Genomic DNA, 14365 nt, shown 5'->3' with positions numbered 1-14365 from the left:
AAAATATAATGTAAGAGAAAGTTAATGTTGGAGCAAAGGCTTGTGCTAAAAGATATAAGGATTGAGATGAGGCCTGATGTGCACTGGAATAAAGGTGTGGTGGTGGGGTGGGGCATCAGGACAAGAACCCCTCCCCAGGCTAAGCTTCCAAGTTGTGAAAAGACCTACTAGGCAATTTTCTGCTTCTAAAAAAGCAACAAACCAAAGCTGCTGCAAATGTGATTCAAGGAGGCCAGGCTCCATTCCAATCAGGAGTAGAACTTAGTATTGTCCACGGATGGTGCTCTGGCTTTAGTTATGAAGACACAAGAGAAAGAAAGAGGGATGCAGAGTCCTTCCTCTGTGCTTAAGGAGAGATGTTGAGGCTGCTTGTGTGGCAGGGGAGCCACTGCATGTAGGCCCTGAAAGACCATTATGTGAAGCTAAGAAAGTGAGGCCTAGATTATGTTAGCAGTGTCAGAACTGTGGTACATCTGCCAAGGAGAGCTGCACACAAGGAATAGAACCAGTTTGAGAGATGTATATTGCAGGCAGCAAAGCCAGAAGAACAGAGCCATCTAAGCTCTGACATCAGACAAGGAATAACAGGATTTAGAATTTGCTCTCCTGTGTTTTGGTTTTACTCTCTTTCAGTATTTCCTCACTGCATGCCCCTCACCCCCATTAGTGTTCCTAAGCGGAACACTAATATTCTGAGCCATTGTATTTTGGAAGTATATAATTTCCTTTTTTAGTTTTATAAGCAGTTACAGTTAAGAAATTGCCTTGAGCCTCAGAAGATGCTTTGGACTTTTGAAATAGGACTGAATGCATTTTGCATTATAATACAGCCAGAAGCCATGGGGGCCAGGGAATGGATGTGGTTTGAATGAGAATGTTGCCCATAGCTCATATGATTGAATACTTGGTCCCCAGTTGCTAGACTGTTTAGAAAGGGTTAGGAGGCCTTGACAGATTTTCTGAGTTGCCTTCTTGGTCAGAGTCTTTGTCACAGCAACAGAAAGTAACCAATACAGAAGTTTGAAATAGAATTTATGTAGGAACTATATTTTTAATATATAAATACCAAGAAAAATATCAGCAAAATAAAATTTCAGTAATAACTTCACTAGTTATATATTTTATTTGGATACCAGTTTTCTACCATGAATTTTATTCATAAAATCAGGGGAAAAAGAAAAAGGAAAAAACTTGGTGAAAAAAATGTACAAGTGTTTATGACTATAATATAACCAAACTGTCACAAATACCTACTCTGGGTAACTAGAGAAACACTGGCTGCCCAGCAATGCTGAAAGAACACAACTTGAAGAATTTTACTACCATTCAATTAGGCCAGTGTGGGCAGCAGCCCTTAAGAAAGCTCCCAGCGAAGGTTGTATTAAGGTCAGTATGTGTTACAATACAATGCATTTGAGAGGAAGGCGTATTATAAAAGTCAAAGGTTTCTGTTCTCTCAGTTTTACTTGGGGGAAACCATGTTGTGAGTAGTTTTATCGAGAGTCCCAGTCTCCTGCAAACAGCGATATAAACAGAAAGCAGAATCTCTAGACCCAGCCATGTCTCAGTTGCTTCTGCCTGTTGGGATACTGAGTTAGAACCACACAGCTAAGCAAGTTTTAGACTCCTAATTCACAGAAGTGGTACGAGACATAAATGTTCACTGTTCCAAGCAGGAAAGGTGAGGTGGTTTGCAATATAGCAAGATATGACTATATAGCTAGCCTGTAGCCTACAATTTTGGAGGCTGTTATGATTTAGATTAAAATGTCCTTTAAAACCTCATATCCTGAAGGGCTGAGCTCTAAAGCTACAGAATCAGAGGTGGAACCTCTGGGAAGTAACTGGGCTGGAGCTCCAATCTAATTGGTATATTATCTACCACGGAGTCATAGCTAAAACTTGAGACAAGGTCTAGTTCCTCATTTGTCGTCCCTCCCACCCCCACCCCCTTTGCTTGTCCTGAGTAATTAGTGGCTCCATTAGTGGCTCAGCTTCATAAGGGTCTGGAAACAATTTTCTTCCTTTTATAATGATTTTTTGTTTTCAGTATTTTGCCATGAAGATGGAACGCTAACAGACTTTTCAGGAACCCACCTTAGGAAAAGTGCCGAGGATTCAAGCCAGTTTGCTGTAAATTCAAGGTTCTCATTTCTTATGTTTTGACCAAAACAAAAATAAATACATTGCTAAAAAAAAAAATCAGTTCCCTTATTTGGCTTCTGTTTGAGTCCCTATCAGTATTTCAACCTTCCTTCAACTACTATAAACCTAGAGTCAGCAAGCTTTCTAGCAAATACTTAAAGCTTTGTAGCACCTACTCAACTCTGCCACTGGGACTAACAATACCTAAATGGAAAAGTATGGCGATATTCCAATAAAACTTTTATTCTAAAATCTGGCAGTGGGGTGGATTTGGCTCTCTGCCCCTTTTATAAATTATCTCGGTAATCCTGATGCTTATACAGCATACCCTCATACAGAAGATCCCACTCACTGCAGCTAATTAAACATCACTCCACAAAACTGCCTTCCTGCCATTCATCAATTTTTTCCTCTCTCTGAGACGGACCCATCCCTTCATCTTATTTTGTTTGTTTTGTTTTCTGTTTTTGTATTTTGAGACAGGGTTTCTCTATGTAACCCTGGACATCTTAGCACTTACACTCTGTAGACAAGGCTGGCCCTGACTTCAGATCTGCCTGTCTCCCTAGTGCTGGGATTGAAGGCATGTGCCACCACCACCCAGCTCCCACACTTCATCTTAAAGAACAGAAACTGCTCAGCTGCACTTCCATTTTTACAATCGTTAATGTATTCCTCCTCTCACTGTCTCTCAAGTCTGTTCTTACTGGCTCTTATTAAGGGCATCACGGCTAACACTAGCGGTCAATTTCCAGTCTTCACGATCCTTCGTGATCCTTCCCGTGGCAGCAGTTGACTGAAACAGTCATTCCTTTTCATAAACAACTTCCTTGAAAAACATTCTTTATTTTTATTCATGTATATGTCTAAGCGCTCTCTCTCTCCTCCCTCTCTCTCTCTCTCTCCTTCCTCTTCCTCTCTCTCTCTCTCTCTCTCTCTCTCTCTCTCTCTCTCTCTCTCTCTGTGTGTGTGTGTGTGTGTGTGTGTGTAGGTGCTCATGAAGGCCAGAAGAGGGTGTTGGGTCCCCAGGAACTGTAGTTACAGGTAGTTGTGAGCTTTCTGACATGGCTTCTAGGAACTGTACTCTGGTTCTCTGGAAGAGCAGCGAGCTCTTGCCAGCCTCTCATAAAACATTAAAAAAAAAATGCACACACACACACACACACAACAATTTGATTTCCAGAATATTATAACCCATTGTTTCCCCCACAGGTTTCTATTTCCTTTTTTACTTATCTCACTGTATGTAAATGTTGGTTTAGTTGAACCTCCTTTTTCTATCTATATTTAGCTGAGAAGGACTTTACTCATTCTTGTGCTATTTGTTTAACAAAAGAACATCTAAGGTTGGGGAATTATAACGCAAAGGAACTTACATTTTGTATATTTGTAGCAGTAAGCCTAATATCAAGGTGCCACAAGCTTGTTGCTCAGAGATGGTTCCTGCAAGACGACAAACCTTGTTGTCACACAGCGGAAGTACAGTTTCCTCTAGTCCTTTTATAAATACATAGATCCCATTTGTTCTGCCCTCATAGCCTAATCTCCCCAAAGCTCCACCTGAGGCCACTTTGCCTTGCGGACTGAACTTTGGAGTTGATGAACATTCAAACTACTGGACATACATAAGGAAGCTCATTTATACATAAGGAAGACTCATTTTTTCCTTAATGCCAGATTCACATTCATTTTTCCTACTAAATACCTGAGCCAGCTGTCTAATAACCTTTAAGATAACTCTCCCTTCTAAGCTACTAAAACTGAATTCTTAATTAATCTAACTTAAACAAGTCTCTCTTCGCTTTCCCTTTATCAGTCAAGGGCAACCCCACATGTCAAGCTGATCAGGCTAAACCCTTAGATTCACATTCACAGTTTAGATCTTACCGGCTGACAAATCCCTCAAATTGTACCTACTCCAAGACTCCATGTCATCAGAATAAAGCTCCATAGTGGTCTCTAGCTACTCCAGATGCTTTTGTTATCCCCCACATGGAAGAGGATAAAACATGATTACATCCTTTAAGATGCTATCTTTCAGAACATAAGATCCATGTGTGCAGGTATTCTCCTTAGTTTATTTACTGTCACAGCTCTATCTATCACCTTGCATAATTTCTGACCTATGGTAGTCACTTCACATTCTTGAATGAAATGAATGAAGTATGAAAAAAGGCAATGCATGTGTGTTTCCTAAAATAGATGGACATTGTTATTATATTAATATTATATTTATATTCATTCTATTTTTTTCAATATTTTTAATTCAATCAAAGCTCTGATTATACACTAAGCTAGAACGAAGGCTAGAATATGGAGCAATGGGCCTAGAGTTCTGCTGCTGACCCTCTAAAAATTCTAGTTTACTACTACTCATAAATTTTTACAGACCATGTTTTTCAGGTCTATAAGATGAAAATATTGAACATAAAGACTTCGAACCTTAAAATCAACAAAACTAAAATTTGGATATAACTAAATTTTAAAAATGATCACGTGTTTGCGTGTGTGGGTCAGAAGACAACTATGTGAAGCAGGCATCCCAGGAACAAACATGGGTAGTGCAGCTTGTGTGCCTTTAACTCTCTAGGCCACCTCACCCTCCCAGCTATGACTTTACAGACAGCATCTGTAAAGCTATACTCATAGGAAAGTTTAAGTCTGACTTCCTGGGACAATGTCCTGATATACTTAAGTATCACACCAGTGGGTCGGATGGCAAATCAAAACCTATTTAAGGGCTTAAAAATAGGACCCTGAAGTCATTTTGAGTGCTAGAAGAAAACACCATACAGAATGGCTTATAAACAACAAGCACTATTTCTCTTAATTCTTAAGACTTTGAAAGCCAATCACAGAGTGTCAGAATACTGGGAGTCTGGTTTACAGACAGCTCTATGCTCAATACTTTCATATAGTACAAGGGCAAAGGATTTCTCTGGGGTCATACAAATCCCATTCTTGAAGGTTCTACCTTCATGACATAACACCTTTCCAAAGCTCCACTTTCTAAACCTATAAGCTTGGAAGTTAGGATCAATATATGAATATTAGGGGTATAAAAATATGAAACCCAATGCAAACATGCCCAAGGTCACACAGTTAACAACTGTCTAAGCTGGAATTAAAACATGCAGCTAGAAATATCCCTTAACCTAATCCCTAACTACACCAATGAGTTTTCCTTCTAGGAAATAATACATTGGAATGGCCACAGACACCTAAGGAACCCTTTTATCAGAGATAACCAAGTAGATTCTAACAAACTTACAAAAATCATCTTGAGTCATTACAAAGAATATTCACAGAGCAAGATTTGTAAGGGCAGAGACAATATAAATTTCCTCCTAAAGGAATTGTCTCATTAACAGAAATGCGATGTTCTCAATCCATACAGACATCCCTGCTTGTTTTTAAAGGAAATGGTGCTAAAATCTGAGGAAGTATGCCCAGTGTCTTCTAATATTTTACAGTATTCATCAAAATGTCTGTAATGCAAGAACCAGGCAAAATGTAAGACTACAGGAATTATGTATCTTGAATCAAGATTCAATATTAACAGTTAAAGACTTGAGGTAACAGAACCCATCTGTTCCCAACTTCTACTATGAGATAGTCATATGCTTGAATTGACTAAAACAACCCATTCCTTCTCCTAGATTGCACATTGCAGTGGATGGCGTTACCGCTGAGTCATGCCGAGGTAGCCATACCGCAAACATGAAGTTACTCTTGCTGTTCCTTACTATTCATGTGTAAGTCATCTCATGACTCAGATCCAGCCACCCCATAGTTCTCAAGTGGAGTTATTCGAAAGATGCTCTTATCCAAGGGCAATTTGTTTTAAAGATGTTTCACTCAATGTGACTGTTGGCAGGAGACCTCAGTTCCTTATCACTTGGGCCTCTCTACTGGGCTACTTCAAGGTCTTCATGGCAGGACAGTTGGCTCCCTCCAGACTGGGTTATCTAAGAGGGCAAAAGAGGGACTACCTAGATTTGCCTGATTGAGGTGGAAAGGTCTACCTTAACTGAGAGTGGTAAATGATACGATTCTCTTGAATTCAAAAGGAGAATTTGAATTGAGCACCAGCATTCTTTGCTTCCTGGCTGTAGATACAATATGAACAGTTGCTTCACCTTCCTGCTTCCCACGATGAACTGCTCCCTTGAAGGGTGAGCCCAAATAAACCCTCCCTTCCTTCTATCTGTTTTGTCAAGGAACTTTATCACAGAAATGACACAAGTAACAAAGACAAACACTTACACTGTAGACACGTCATTGTTCTCCAGTTTATCTAAAGAATCGGTGAAGAATTTGGTCAATGAGTTATAGGTCCGAAAACCCTAAAGCTCTAAGAGCCCAAGATAATACTGAAGACGAGAAGGAAGAGTGCAGTGTGGAGAGACCAAACTAGTTCTGTTTTGGTCACTCATCAAGATTTGCATTGTGGTGGCACACAGTTTCCTCCACCACAAGGCTGCTGCTTTGAGATTTTACACTCTCTGTATAACAGACGCATACCCATTAGCTCCAATGTTATAGAAAGAACTGATGGAGTCTTAAAGAAACAAACAAACAAACAAACCTACCTCAGCTGCTGTCATTTTTCTCTTTCTTGTTTCATTTATAAAGCCATAACTGCAAATTCATCCCAGTTTGGGTATGAAGAAAATTATTAATAACAACTTTCATTTCAACACATGTTCACATGACTAGCTTATAAAAGGAAATGTCCTTTCTGAACCCTTGTGCCTTCATTTCCCACACCTTGACAAAGTCATGAGTTTAACTGACTCATGAAAAAAAAAAAAAACTTGTTTACTCATAGCCTAATAATTGTAATATATTAAAAAAAGCAACAGTATTTTTCATGTATATGTGTGTGTTCTAAATCCTAATGATGTTAAAGTTACAGTTATGATCGCAATTATTTCTCACCATTTAAGGTTCAGAATTCATCAAAGGTTTGGTTACATTATATTAATTGATTAATAAAATGAAACAGCAGCAAGTAATTTGTGAGCAAAATATAGTTCTCTTACATTCTGTACAATTTGGGATGCCATGTATTCTAGTAATACATACAGTACTAAAAGCAAGGATAACTTCACTATTTTATAATCTTAATAGTAGTAATGCTGTCACAGATTAATTCTGGAATTTTAGGCAATAGAAAATTTTGATTAAAAAACAAATTGTTAATATTTGTATCAAAAAGTTAAATATGTAACAAATTAGATGGGGCTCAAAGCCATAAGGTGCAGTGTTCTACTGACAATTCACAACAAAGTAGTAGTCAACCCAATAGGAAAATGAGAAGAGGATGGAATACTGTTCTTCTAAGAAATACAAAGTTATCCTTTTACCTCTGAGCCTAAAGGTAAGATTTATGTGAGACTGAAGGTTTCAGAGGCAGACAGTGCTCCTCCATCCTTATCACAGTAGAAGAGGAGTGGACCAGAGTGTGCTACACCTTAGAAGCTAAACTATGGTTCTAGAGATGAGAAACTACCTCTCAAAATGATCATAAATGAGCAAAGGCCTACTATCTACTGTCCTCTTAACACACATACCGAAATCCAGGAGTTATGAGACTTTCTCAACATCAAACTTAGCTGCCAGAAGCAGTACTCACATAAGAAAGAAAGTTTTGGTTGCATTTAAACACCATTTATTGAAGTTGATAAATAAAAACTATACATAAAAGTGGGGTATCATGCCATATTTTTGGTACTTCTATACATTATGTAATGTTTATATTAGATAACTCATAAATTAATCTCATTAAAATATATCTTTATGATAAAAATGTTCAAGGTCCTTTCTTCCACTGTTGGGTTTCCTGTGGAAGCCGAGAAAACTCACTTCTGATATGGAAGCATTAAAATGAAAGCTTTGTTTTCTGAGAGCTCAGGGAAGTGGCCAGTTCATGATCTGAACTGCATCCCTGAAAGGAGATTGTACAATGTTTATAAAGAATGGGAAAATTTTCTTGAAATGTATGTTGCCTAGAGTAATGCCACTAAATAATAGCACACTGATGACAGGCAAGAGAGATTCTGCACTTAGAATTTCATGTCTCACAAATTCCTCTTTTTGATGGGGGGAGGTGGTATTCAAGACAGGGCTTCTCTGTGTAGCCTTGACTGTCTTGGAACTAGCTTTGTAATCCAGTCTGGCCTTGAACTCATAGAGATCTGCTTGCCTCTGCCTCCCAAGTGCTGGGATTACAGGCATCTGCCATGACTACCCCCCAAACAAATTCCTCAATTTAATAGCAATTTGACATATTATGGTCTGATTTTCTATGAGCATCAAATGTGTAACACCCTGTTCCACTGAGGCCTTGGGACTTATACTTTGGATGCTGAAAAAAAAAATACTCTTGGATGAAAAAAGAAAGAAAGACAGACAGACTTTACATCTTAATGATGTCTTAAACTTCAGTGATTTTCTACCACATGGTATGTGTTTGGATAAATAAATGGAAACACTGAATCTGAAAATGTCTGGTCAGGGCCCAACCACAGAAGATAATCTACAGATTCTAGGAATTTGTATTTGGGCTCTAAAACTTAAGCTTTGAATAGGCAAATGTTAATTACAATATTTCAAAAAATAGTATGGTTACAAACTAAAGAGATGAACTGTACCCAACCTCTACTGATTGTAAACCATGTTAGTCAGTGATAACCAATGTTGGTTGACAGCTTGAGAACATTTGTAATCAACTAAACGCCTGGGCGCACTGGTAAAACATTTTCTTCATTGGATCATTTGAGGCAAAGAAGAGCCAACCTAAACCTGGGCACACCTCACACTGGCAAGTTCATCTACCCTGTTGCTGAAGGGAATTCCAGTGCATACTGAAGACCAGCAGTCCAGTAGGACTTTCCTGGGACTCCAACACTAGATTGGGACTGCTGAGACATCCAGTCTTACAGACTGAACAACTACCAGATCCTTGGTCTTTCCATCTGGGAACAGCCATTGTTGGATTACTGATCCCATAACCTGTAAGCCACACAAATAACACACACACACACACACACACACACACACACACACACACACACACAAGTTTTCTAATGAATCAGATCCAATAGAATATGTGTGTACGTGTGTGCATGGGCATGCAAAATGCACACTTTTTTTTAAATTCTGTTACTCTTGGAAACCTTGTCTAATATATATGTTTATTATCCCTGTAAAAAAAAAAAAGAGATGAACTGGTGGATCATGGAACAAGCACTCGTTTTATTTAAAAAGCTATTAGGTTGAGTAAGGATGTGACATGGCAAATGGTTCTACTTTCAAGTCTGTTACCTGACTACAGGTAACAAGTCCTCAAATGTGCAATCCAGAAATTCAAAGAACAAAGAAAAGCCTTAAGGTAATGTTTTAGCACAAACAAGGATATAGTTTGTTTTTTTTTTTTTTTTCCTTTTTCTTTTTTTCGGAGCTGGGAACCGAACCCAAAGGATATAGTTTTAAAAGCCAACATAGCCATATGATGTATAATCTACAGCATCATTGCGTTTAACAATGGCTAGTGGCTGGGAGAGACTGAGTGTGTGTGTGTGTGTGTGTGTGTGTGTGTGTGTGTGTGTGTGTGTGTGTGTGAGAGAGAGAGAGAGAGAGAGAGAGAGAGAGAGAGAGAGAATATGAATTAACAGGTACAAAAAAAATCAAACAAACAAAAAAACAAAACAAAACAGAAAATCCTCCTCTGAGCTAAGTTTCGTTGTTTTTCTGAAGCAATCAGGAGACAGAATCTAAGGGCCAGCTCTCCATCTATCTCTTTCCTACCGAGAGAGAATAAACCCCATTAAGTGAATTCTAGACTGCAGCAAAGATATCCATATATAACTCTTACTCCATTAGTTTCTCCCCAGTTTCTTGTCCCTGAAAGTCTAAAACTAGTTCTTCTTTTCTGTGGGGAGGAAGTTTTTGTTCTTCTCCACAAATACATTCTTCTTGTGAAGCCACTACTCTGTGCTACTCTTGACTGAGCTTTCCTCTCATGATCTGTGCCACATACTTTAACAAACTTGTGTCTTTCTTTATAATTGTCTTTTGTTAGAGAACCCACAACAGTGAAACACTAAGATGTTTCTCTTGCAGGTGGAGAAATACACTAGATAACCTGTTACGTCTTTTTCTTCTACATGCTAAAAAATAAATCTTGAAAGGGAGTATATGGAAGAACTGCAAAATCCACATTCTATCCAACTACAAGACAACTAGTTGTATTACTGATTTGGGATTTAGATTTTGAGCAGGAAAATGAGCTATATCACCAGTCCTCCTCGTGTTGCCATAGCTATTGCATACACAGCCATGAAAACAAACTGGGAACACCTTACTTTTAGAAAATCATTTCAGAGATGACTTATGTGGATGTGGAAGGGGAGCAAACTAATTATGAAAGATTGATTTTAGCAATCTATAGGAATGCAGAGACTCCAAGACAACTAAATATAAGCCCTATGCAGAGAGCTAAAAAGAGCATATAAAAGAAAGGGTAGGAGAAACACGGTTGATCCATTACAACATCATTTCACTGAGATGGAATGTTTTATCTTAAACCATGTGTTAGACATGTTTCAAAAAAGTGCTACTCATAAAGTCTGATCATAGCCAAAATTAATCAGGTAACAAACATGCTTTTACTTTACTTTTAAAACTTCACAATTAACCAAGCTTCTATTCACTACAGAATGGCAACACTGTAAGAGAATCATGCATATGATTTGTCTGTGCGTTATCTCTTCCTCTTTGAGAAGGAATTAACTCTTACACTCCTTACTCAATATAACTCAACAAAACTAACTCAAGAGTATGTGGCTCAGTAATAGACATGCAGAAGAATTAAGACAAGATCATTTTTATTCCAACCCTCAAAAAAATATCATTCCTGGTTAATATCAGTACAGAATGCCAGCACTCTTTAACTAAAATGTTTACTAATGACACATATCTAATGAAAGGCTAGTGTGTGTGTGTGTCTAAAATCTAATATATAGAATACATACACAAAACTCAATAGTAAAGTATCACCCCAATTTAAAAAGAAATAGGGGAAAAGACTGGATTAGTCATTTCACTAAGGAAATTATATGAATGGCCTCTATGTACATACAGAGATGCTCAGCACCAGGGTCATTAAAGACATGCAAATTAAATCACAAGGAGGGCTGGGGCTATAGCTCAGTCTGAAGAGGGCTTGTCTAGCAAGCACAAAGTTCTGGGTTCAATCTTCAGTACCACAAAGTGCTCATGATATAAGTAATCCCAGCACCTGGGAGGTGGAGACACAGCACATCACACAAACAGAATTCACTACCATGAGATATCATTTTACATCCATTAGAATAGCCATATAATACAAAATGACAACAAAAACACTGTAACAATGGCTGGTAAGCATGCTCTTATGGCTGGGCCCTCACACTGGGAGCCCTCAAAAGTTGGTGGTGGAAATGAAACAGACAGACAAACAAACAAAGAAACAAACAAACAGTATGTTGCCAATTTAGAAGACTTGGTAGTTTCTTAAAAAGTTTAGAATTAATATACCACACAATCCAGTCATTATACCCCTGAGTATATACCAAGAGAAATGAAAACATGTTCTAATAAAGACATTTACATGAACATTCACAGCAGGACTATTTAGTAATTAAAAAAATACATAGAAATAATCCAGATATCCATCAATCAGTGAATGGATGAACAAAATGTAATATATCTAAAGGATGGAATACAACTTATCAATAAAAACGGAAAAACTATTAATACATGCTACAAAAATGAACAAGTCATTAAATATGCCAAGTTTAAATAAAAAGCACAACAGACCACATATTTTATGATTCAGTATTTCTGTTCTGTTCAGGAAAGGCAAAGGGAAAATTCCTAGAAAAGAATATAAAGTAATAGTTTCCCAGTCCTGGAGAATGGGAATAGAGACTAACTTGAGCATATGGGGTGGGAGCCTCGGTTGGTAAAGAGCTTGCCTCCCAAGTATGAGGACCAGAGTCTGATCCCAAAGAATGGACAAATGCCAAGCATTATGGCGGGCACCTGTAATTCCAGAGCATGAAGGTGGGAGACAGGAGGGTCACTTGAGAGCCTCACATACACGGATTCATGCCCATATATGTACACATACAAAGTACATACACATACACAAAAAAGAATCTTACTGAAGTTTGAAAACTATGTTTCAAATGTTGTAATATTATGTTATGGCAATGGTTTCATAATTCAGGAGTTATAAAAAAATCATATAAGCCTTAAGTGGAAATATGTTATTTAATGTAAATTATATCCCATAAAAGCTGATGATAGTTCCCTGAAAAACATGAAGGACTAAAGACATAACTGGGAGAGAAATCATGAATCCTGACTGGATCCTAAGACAAGAGAAAAACAGCAATTAAAGCATTAGGAGACAACCGAGAATATGAATTTGCATTATTTGCAAATGAGATAGCAGACAGTACTGTGGAAGCATTACTTTCTTAGGCTTTAGAATACAGTAGTTATTTAGAAACTGCCTTTATGCTCAAAAGGAAATTTACCTTGAAGTCACATTTATAATTCTTATAATAAAGCATTCTCGGCATTTGACCTTATGCTAAGACAAATAAGAAAATAAATAATATGCAAAAATAAAGATTATTTTATACACACAGAATTGCTTAGACAAAGTATCCTAGCAGATGAGAAAATATAGAAATTATACCTATTACAAAGGCTACCAGCAAAAAAGTTGGACAATAAAGTGCTTATACATATGGAATAAAATTGGAAAGACTGCTAGTTCTTCCATATCTTCAACAAAAGAAACAGGTAACTTAGGAGCTACTTTGTTAAGTCAGCAGATACATTTCAGTGTTAAGACATTAACATAAGCCCCTAAGCATAAGCACTCAAATATTAATCAATTAATGAATAGATAAAGCATGGCATGGTCACACAATGGATTGTTCAACCATATGAAAGGAAATATTCACATATGTTACAATGCAGTGAACGCTGAAAATCAAAGATACAAAAGAGCACCTATGGAATCCAGGAACATTAGAATAGGCAAATCTGTAGACATGAAGTATGGCAGCCAAGGGCTGCAAGGCAGGATAAATCTGCAAAGGCAGCCAGCAAGTTAGAGCTGCTTTCTCCTTAAGGGCAATGTTCGAGAATGAGTGGCGAAGGTTAACACATCTCTTTGACTATACTAATATAAAATTTTAAAAAGAATGAGTTCATGGTAGTTGAACTACATTTTAATAATGGTTTAAAAAAAGAATTAGCCCTTTCATTGCAGAAAGTGGGAAAAAAGAATGGAAAAGCACAAGTTACAGAAAAGCAAAGCATATACAAATCTCAAGCAACTTTAACAAGACATATATAGGCTTAAAAAAAAACAAATACAGGACTAAATTTTCTGAACTGAAAAAACAGCAAGAATAAGAAGAGATCAGTTTTTCATTTATTTGGGACTAAGTAAACAACAAATAATAAAAGTAGCAAGTAATAACATATAAGGTAAGAGACAGAGTGAATTATCCTAATTGTGGCACACGGAATTGGGGAGACCTGGGAGACGAGTAGGGCCGTGGGAAAGGCAGCAATTATCTAAGCACGAAGTGAGCAGGGCTAACGTCCCAGAAACCTAAAGCCTCGGCAGACAGAGATTTTCTTTCACAGACTGAATGCCTTAGGCAAAAAAGATGAGTGGAGCCAAAAGAGGTGATGCATGCCTGCCATTCTAGCATAGCAGAGGCAGGGACCACAAATTCCAGGCCAGATGTTCTTGAAAAACAAAAGGGTCATCCACTTTGAAAAAGAAAAAAGAAAAAAAAAGAAAAAGAAAAAGAAAAAAGGAAGAAGAAAGAAAGCAAGGAAAAGTAAAAACAGATTTCTCTGGCTAGAAAGCAGTGAAGAGGAAGATAAAAAAGAAAAAGAGAAAACAATTTACTCCAAACTCTGTACTAGGACAGCAACATGTGTCAAAGAGTGACATCTGAGGTTCTTCAACCCCATCCAAGTGAAATCCAGGCCAGTGAGGCAGGTAGTACAATGCAGAGAAAATGACTACACAGGTCACAGGAGAGCAGAGGCACAGCAGGACATGGACTAAGATGTTTGCCAAAATGCTTTCAACCTAGAACACTAAGAGATTATTAACACCCTGACAGCATTCCTAGGA

The 14365-nt window shown here is 37.8% G+C and overlaps 1 protein-coding gene and 1 long non-coding RNA gene across 3 annotated transcripts in view; one reads left to right on the top strand and one right to left on the bottom strand.

The window, feature by feature from the left end:
- The window catches only part of Rala (RAS like proto-oncogene A), a 53035-nt gene that overhangs the window by 32540 nt on the left and 6130 nt on the right, over positions 1–14365 (bottom strand). The window contains 1 exon segment of one of the 2 annotated variants that reach the window (NM_001414180.2): positions 3522–3588. The gene's annotated coding sequence lies outside the window, so the exon portion shown is untranslated. 2 annotated transcript variants of the gene reach the window in all.
- On the top strand, positions 9259–13971 carry LOC148000190 (uncharacterized). Its single transcript, XR_015641695.1, has 2 exons — positions 9259–9744; positions 11144–13971. It is a non-coding gene; the product is annotated as an uncharacterized LOC148000190 (long non-coding RNA).

Source organism: Rattus norvegicus, chromosome 17, assembly GCF_021556685.1.
Source record: "Rattus norvegicus strain SHRSP/BbbUtx chromosome 17, alternate assembly SHRSP_T2T, whole genome shotgun sequence".
Lineage (NCBI taxonomy): Eukaryota > Metazoa > Chordata > Mammalia > Rodentia > Muridae > Rattus > Rattus norvegicus.
The sequence above is the reverse complement of the archived record's forward strand: the minus strand, read 5'-3'. Positions and strand labels throughout refer to the sequence as shown.